This window comes from Suricata suricatta, chromosome 6 (assembly GCF_006229205.1).
Source record: "Suricata suricatta isolate VVHF042 chromosome 6, meerkat_22Aug2017_6uvM2_HiC, whole genome shotgun sequence".
NCBI classification, from domain to species: Eukaryota; Metazoa; Chordata; class Mammalia; order Carnivora; family Herpestidae; genus Suricata; species Suricata suricatta.
In genome coordinates this window covers 112,509,803-112,518,228 of record NC_043705.1, presented here as the reverse complement: position 1 = coordinate 112,518,228, position 8,426 = coordinate 112,509,803, and the positions used below count along the sequence as shown (strand labels likewise).

Genomic DNA, 8,426 nt, shown 5'->3' with positions numbered 1-8,426 from the left:
GGGGGGCAGCGCCGGCCCGATCTCCGCGCCTTCTGCTCCAGCTAGTCCCCACCGACTGGCAGTGCGTTGCCCCGGAAAGAGAAGGGATTCCCGGGGTTTCCGAGGCGCCCTGCTCCCTTGCCTGGGGGTCGCCTTTCGTCCATTTTGCTCCCCCGGGAGAGGGATCGGATTTTGCTTTCTCAGCCGCGAGCTCCGCGGGGGCAGCTTCCGGCCGCCCCTACCGGGAAATTCCCGCCGTTGCCATGGCACCCGGCACTTGTTGCGGGGGGCGGCCTCCCGCGGCACCCGGCCCGGGGTGCTCAGCATCCCCTTCGGTTTGGCGCGGAAGAGGGGACCTCGCGGTTCTCCAGCCCACGCCTCCCGCCCAGCCAGGCCTTCCCTTGGCTCTAAATAGGGGGCCTGAGTCCTGACCAGGTTTAAAAACCCGCTCCAGGGGTAGCTTTTAAGAGGACTTTTTCGTTTCAGATTTCAGATACTCGGACTCCACCTTTACTTTCACCTACGTTGGCGGCCCCAAAAGGTATTTGTGTGTATAGAGTTGCTTCATTTCCTGTTCACAGGCTTGTGTTTCCTTTGTTCTTAGCATGTTCCTTGTTTGGGTTTTTTTTTTTTTTCTTGTTGCTGCCCTTTAGCCACATCCCGAGCTTGAGGTCCCTCCGTTTTAAATAACAGAGGGGGAAATAAATATGCTTGAGTCAAGTGTAAGATCACGCCACCGGCAATGAGCAGAACTCTTGCACTGTTCATGTTAAAGCTGTTCTGCTGTAGTGGCTTCGTCTTCAGACGTTTGGGGGTTGATAGAGTCAAGCGGGTGCAGAACCGGAGTACTGGGTACGAAGTGAAATACATGAAAGATGTAAGATAGCACAGAGTAGTTCGATCACAAATAATAATTTTCCTGGTGAGGTGGGGCTGCATGTTTTCGTGTTTTCTGAAGGTTGACATAAATATTCAGTCTGCCAAATCTCCATACTTTTTTTTTTTTAGGAGTGGTATTTTGGTTTTCACATTTAGTTTTGGAAAGAATTTTAAGTTCTGTGTAGCTGGAGTGTATCACTTCTCTCTTGAGGGGGAGGTATGACAGATGCCTATATTAGTACTAAATTGTAACAGTGAAGGAAGTCCAAATCCAGTTTTGTTTTTAGGAAGGAGAGTTACAAGGAAAGGTAGCCATTCAAATATGACTCACTGTCTTCACTTGTTAAGTTAGGATTTTCTGGGACACAGGTGAAAGAGCAGTGGCCACATGTGAAAAGTGTACGGGACTTAGCCTTGCTGTTAGGACTTGACATGCAATATCATTTGATCAGATTCCAAAATATCGCTTAGCTAATGGAAACAGTTATTGCACATATAAATTGCAAAAGAAGCTTTCCTCTGTAAATACATTTTTTAAAGGCTGGAATTAATGTGAATCTTTAAAATGCTTAGGATCTGTGCTGCAATCTAGATCTCAGAAAAGCTTTAATTACAACAGGTATCACATTTCCCATATGTACAGCCTAAGCCTCAGGATTGGTATATTGATTTGATTCACTAGTTGAAAACATAACACATATAACATGTGTACTTACTGCGAGAAAATAAAATTACCGTACTTCTTAATTTACTGGGGTGCTATCATCTTTGTAGTTATGAATAAAAAGAATAATTGAGAGGAGATTCAGCTGAATTAATGCTGCCCTTACACTTACTATCCCAAGGTGGTTGGTGTATGACTAATATCCTTTTGGATTATTTTACCAGTTAAAATATGCTCTGTGGTCCATTGAAAGTATTCTTCATGCAATCAGGTAGATATCTGCGTGGGTAGTCACTTGCATAGTTAGGTTGTTCACCTAGTACTCAGAGATGTGGCCTGGAGAATGCTCTGGGTAGGTTTTCAACTAACTAGCTTATTTTCAGTAAGATAGTTGAGTTCTTTGGGGCTCAGTTTACTTATCTGTACAGTGAGGAAGTGAGATCTCTACGATCTGTTAGACGCTGCAGTAAGATTCTTTATCAGCAAATTATTGAACTGGTGTTAACACAGCAAGTGGTGGAGAAGGTACGAATGCCTCTAGGAGCAAAGCCAAGGGGGTTGGGATGAATAATTAACTAATTAAGATAACATTAGTTCTCACCGTAGGAAGAGTACCTTAGTGACTCTTCAAGTAAGAGAGGTTTCCTTTTTCTATGTAATCCTATTAAGGGACAGTATTTTCTTTTGTCTCTGATTTAAATACCTGGGACTTGTGTATCTATTGTGGAACACACCGACTGTGAAGAAGAAAAATAACTTGGGACTGTTGGTGTGATTCCTTGGTCTCCCTAAAAGCTTGTTCTCCAAAACAACATATGAAAGGTTGTTTGAGTATAATAATCATACTCCCTTTAATGATAATCCCTTTATGGATTTATGGCAGAGAAGACATTTTTTTCCTGAAGATGAAAATGCGTTGTTTTCATTAACTCCATTAGAATCTGATATTATGTATGTCTCATTGTGGCATGCCAGTTGGGCCTTTAAATTTTTTTAAATCATGCTGTTTTGATTTAAAGTACTCATTGACTTCTAATATTCCGTTAATGGTGTCCCTCCCAGTAAGCTGCACTTACTTCACCATCAAAGGAGGTGGGAATCTTAAGGAGAGGTAGTACATGATTATCTTGAATTATTTAACTATCATTTTATCTAAACCATTGAGAACATAAATATTTAAAGAATAATTTTCAGTTCAGGTTGTAGATAAATCAATAAGCCATTTGCTCTTTCTCACACGTTCTAAGAACAGGTTACACTTTGCTCTAAAGGCAAAGGTGGACCTTACATATTCCTATTCAAATAAAGAAATAATGTGGATAATTTTTTTACATATGTATTTTGTATGTTTCTGTGGATAAGAGGCAATGCCAAGAGGCAGCTGTGTCGGGGCTGGTTAGTGGCCTAGTGAAGTGGCCTTTCATTTCCAGGTTGGAGGGCCTGTTAACATCAGCTGCTTTGCTGCCCTGGTCGGCTTTAGTGAGGGGTGAGGGGGAGCACATGGTCAGCCGGCAGGCTGAGTTCAGTGAGTTTTCCCTCATGGGAAGGCACAAGGGATTCTTACGATCCTCACTTTTGGATGTACATGCCGAGGCTCAGAGAGTTTAAGAAACAGCTGCAGTTTACTCAGTTCCGTGAAGGAGCTACGGAGGGAACTCTGTTCTGTCCCCCTCCTAAAACCTGCGTTTGGCCAGGGTCCTCGGCCTGGAGCATGAAGACCCTTTAACATTGAGAGAATCTGCGGATACTTATTTGAGAGGGATGGTTTTAGTTGTCTTTTGATTGAGAGATAATGAGAAAGGAAGTGTTACAGTCACGAATTTGATCACTAATACCATCTACGTAGGCTTGTGTATGCATATATATGGTGTATATGCAGCCTAGATGCATTTCTTCTAGCAGTGCTCCTGGCAACACCTCGGATTCTTGGATTCCTAGAATAACCTCACAGCCGTCAGTGGATCGGGACCTGCCTTGGGCACCTTCTCCGGGCTGCCTCCAGGTTCAGGGGTGTGCCAGCATCTGGCCTCAAACTGTAGACAGTTTGGAAGTTTATGCGAACGTCATTCCTTCCTCGTATTTGTCGTGCTTCTGATCTCCTGCCTCCTCCTTTCTCCCTTAGTGACGGACAGTAAAATCCTTAAGATCACAAAGGTTTGGGGTTCTTCTGGTCCTTTGTCTCACTTGCCGTTCGTCATGCAGGTAATGGTAGAAGACACAGAAAGGAGGAAGTGGGTAGTGATGGCTACTAGAGATGGGAGCCCCTTGGGGGACTCCCTGACTGTGAGCGTCCAGCAAGGAAAGGATTGTGAGAGTACAATACACAAATAGGGTTTATAGTAAACAAAGATTTTTGAAAAGAAGAGATAAGCCAAAAGAATAAAAAAAGGTACCCAATTTTTCCACCTTCTATTAAAGTATTAGAATTTATCCTTTCAGAAATTTTTCTGTGTCTGTATTCATATAAAATATATGCATCCAGATTGTTATTATACTCTTTGGAGACCTCACTGTATTTTTCCCCCAAGAATGTAACAATGTCTTCCTTTTAGAAAGGATATGAGAATAAAGAAATGTTTATTAAACTGAGAATTTTCTAATCAAGGAGTATGACTGCATGAAAAGAAATCTAATGTTAGAAATTAGTAATAATGTGCAGAGTATGTATACATGTATATAGTATATATACATATACACCTTTTATTGTAAGGATAGACGCTCTTTTACGTGGTCATTGGTAGAGTGGCATCTTTTGAAGTGTGTCCCACCTTTTAGGATTTTCCGTTCATATAAATGTTTTGGAGCATCACATGTCACACTAGCAATGGTGTCCACAATTCCTCAAATCGCATGCTGCACCTTCTTTCTCCTGGGCCTTTGGACCTGCTGCAGAACCCCCATCTACACCCTGGCTTCCCCCACCCCCCCCTCAACCCTAGTAGGCGTTCATTGTTGGATCTTTGCTAAGCTGAGTTCCCCTCTGAGAAGCTTTCCCTGGCATCTCCTTGCCTGTCCTTATATTATCCTCGTATTTTTTTTTAAATATTTATATATTTATTTTGAGAGAGAGAGAGAGAGAGAGAGTGTGTGTGTGAGAGAGAGAGAGCAGGGGAGGGACAGAGAGAGAGGAGGGAGAGGATCCTAAGCAAGTTCTGTTCTGTCAGAGCAGAGCCCGACACGGGGCTCGATTTCATGAACAGTAAGATCATGACCTGAGCTGAAATCAAGAGCTGAGTGCTTAACTGACTGAGCCACCCAGCCACCCCACTTCTAGATTTTTCTAAAACCATGTTGTCACGTTGGATTGTTAGCATCTAAGTTTACTTGATCATCCGTCTGACCTTGAGCCTCTTGGAGGTAGGGTCTGTCCTCCTCACTGCATTTTCCCTTGCCCCTAGCTCACTCTTAGTACAATACGTTTTCTGAATAAATAGATGTTGAATCAATCATTAAATGAATGCTGAAAGGTCTCTTGGCAGGTGAGGTGCAATTTCCTAACTAAATGACCAGGTATAGAGATAGTCAAGCACTTCAAGAAGCCCCAAATCTGATAATGTCACTTGCAATGGACTTAAGAATCCAGAAATTGCCTCGCCAAGTTATAAGCCCTGTGGCTTTCGGGGACAGAAAGATAATGCAGTTGCGTAACATTTTAAGAGAGTTATGGAGACTTTGGCACACTGGAGAGTTTGGATTCTTAAAAGTATTTAATTTGAGTTTAAAAAATCAGTAGCATTTTGGTGATAAGCAAATTTTCTGGGGGCTCTAAATCGCCAGGGCTCCCAGTGTTGAACTTCTTACTTGGGGGATGCCATGGAGAGAGACCATGTACTTGATTGCGAAAGTGCATTTGTTTTGACTTTCTTGGAAAGGAGAAGGGTACAGGGGTGTGGAGGAATGGGGGCATCGAGAGGGTGGTGAAGTAGAAAAAGATCATCTCAAAAAGATTAATCAATTTTCATTGTGAAAGAATTACATACTCACTCTAGAAATCTTGCAATATGCAATTATTTTGAAACCATCAAGTGCTCCTTAAGATGTCATAAGGAAAAGAATGATCATTGTTTAAAATCAGAAATTAGCATGTTCCTCTTGCCAGTGGAGACTTGCTTCCCATCATTTTATACTGTATCAGTTACTACTTTTCAGAGTGTGTTCCTTGGAGCCCTGGGAACATACACTGGAAACTGGGGTGCCTGATGGAAGGGAGTGTGAAGGAAGCCGAGGGAGGGAGGGAGATCTGGGCTTTCCCATTTCTTCGTAGATTATATTCACTCTGGCTCTTTTCTGTATACAGGTTTTCTGAAAAAAGTTTCATTGCTAAATGAATTTCAAAACCACTGACCTAAACATAAGTTTAACATTATTGAAACTTACATATTAAAATATTGCAACCCCATTTACTTCATGGGTCAGGATAATGTTTTTAACCATCTTTATTGGGCATACTCTCTGCTATGCCTTTTGCCTACCGTATATCCTATGTTTGCAACAAAGATGAATAGGTCTTTTGTCAGCAGCTGTTTTACATTTTATAGCTAAAGAAACTGAGGCTTGGGTCAGTTAAATAGCTTACAGTTAGTTAGAAGCAGAGTAGGGATATATTTCAGTGGAAGTCAATGTTTATGTAAGGTGGAGAGGCATTGGTTGAATTGGTGTGACTAGCGTAGTTGGGAATGTTTGAGGTTGGGGAGGGATAGCTTGGCGGGATGTCAGCCAGGGGCAGGACTGAACATTCCACTGGTTGGCAAGAGAAGTGCCCAAGCCCAGCGCTGAGCATTAACAGTGAAGAAAATTATGTACATTGGCTGTGGAATCCTTACACAAATATTGGGCTGATGCGTTTAAATTCCCCATCATTTCTCTTGGCAGCATTTTGAAAAATACATATAAGTGAAAATTTATCAGTCCCCAAAATATTTTGTGATTCTCTGCACAGATTTGCTGTTGGATAGATTGTGCTGTAGTAGATAAATCTTGCTTTAAGATAGCTGCCACTGACTTAGTGTGGAATCGTCAAGTGGTTGGCATGTAATCTTTCTCTTTTCCATTCTTCTCTACACTTTTGAAATCTTATTTTCCATGTACCCCCAGGCTAATGAGAAATAAATTTTTATTAACAAAATGAGGCTTGTCATTCCTATTTTATGTTGACATAACTTAGGTTTTCTGTTCAGTTGTCCCACTTAAATGGTGGACACTTCAGCCCAGCCTATCAGAACATCTCACCACTTCCTCGTGAAAAGAAGCTTCTCTTCCCAGCCTTTCCCTGGTATCACATCACTTGAACCTCAGGTTTCATGTGTCCCACCTTCCTCTTCATTTCTTTTGAAGCTCCATTGACTCTTTCTTTGAAATCACTGTGGGCATCTTCATCCCTCCCAGGGTCCACATTTGGTCCCTTACCTGATCACCTTGACTTACGTCAGTCACTTTAACCCAGCGTTTAGAATTTCTTGATTAATAGCCTCTCACCCATCCAGTTCATTGATACCTGAACTCTTTAGGTATGAATTTAACCATAGCATTTTTCTCCGTGGAAATCTTCAAATGTGACATGGTTTTCTCCATATCACATTTAAACCCCCATTCTTGGCTTTTTAGGGCCACCTTTCAGATCCAGTCATATACATTTCTTAGGCTTCCACTGTTTGTTTATTGACCTGGTCTCTTCATTCAAAAGCAGTTTGTATTTAGTGCATTAAGCAAGCACAGCTGTTGAAGGTTTATTGATTGATAGATTCTGTGTCACATAATACGCTTGTTTTGGATATCATGATCATGATTATTATTATCACAAATGCCAGTTCATTTAATCTTTTCTTTGACCACAAGTGGCATCTCTGTGAAGATATATCACGTCTTTATGGTCAAGAAGGGGATAGAGTAAGATCACGAGTAGGACAAACAGAATGAGAAGAGATCTGAGGAGGATGGGATAAGACTATGAATAGACTGTTCACGGTTCACTAAAGAATAATGGCAACTACAAGTTTTGGGTAGAGTTCATTTGTATTTCAGTGACATCCAGTTGATGGCTGACACCTTCTTGGTATTAGCGGTGTCCCGGTGGGGGCGGGGGATGCCAGAGCAGAACGTTAAATTTAAAAGGGAGTCATTCACTTAAACCTTCGTGCAGTCAGATCAATTTTCCCTATATAGAAAGTAGCAGAAAGCTAACTGCTAATTGACTTTCCCCAAGATGGTTTCTTTCTGAACATTTCGAAATGTAAATGGAGAAGATCTTACTCATGGCCTGCAAGTGTTCTTAGGATTTGTCAACCAACTCAGAAGTGCTGTGGTTATTTGGACTTTCATCATGGTTTTGTTTAAAAAACAAGTACAGGTTGTTATCCAAGAATCACTTATAGGATATTTACTGTACACAAAGTATAGGATGGAGCCAGAGACTGATGTAACTACATTACATTTGTTAGGCTTTCACAGCTGCGAAGACAAAAGTTCAGACAGAATTGAAAAACAAACAAAAATGCTGTTAAGGACAGAGCTGTGTAAAAGAGAGAATGTAAGTCAAATAAAAAAGTCATGAAAAATCAATATTCTGTTTAAAGACTAAAATTCTGGGGCCTAGCAGAGTGCCTAGAATAGAATAAATATTTCCTACTACTTCATTTTTTAAAAATGTTATTTATTTTGAAGGGAGGGGAGAAGCAGAGAGAAAGGGAGTGAAAGAATCCCAAGCAGGGCAGTGCTGTCAGTGCAGAGCCGTCACCGGACTTGATCCCACGAACTGTTAGATCATGACCTGAGCTGAAATCAAGAGTTGGACGCTTAACCAACTGAACCACCTAGATGCCCCTTTCCTACTATTTCTTAAACAACAGTAATATTTTTCTTACATTATGTGATAACATTCCCAAACTATTTAATTAGGTGTTAGGTA

The 8,426-nt window shown here is 41.4% G+C and overlaps 1 long non-coding RNA gene across 1 annotated transcript; it reads left to right on the top strand.

The window, feature by feature from the left end:
* Window positions 1–32: 32 nt before the first annotated feature.
* On the top strand, window positions 33–4,114 carry LOC115293156. Its single transcript, XR_003909391.1, has 2 exons — window positions 33–520; window positions 3,425–4,114. It is a non-coding gene; the product is annotated as an uncharacterized LOC115293156 (long non-coding RNA).
* Window positions 4,115–8,426: the final 4,312 nt, after the last annotated feature.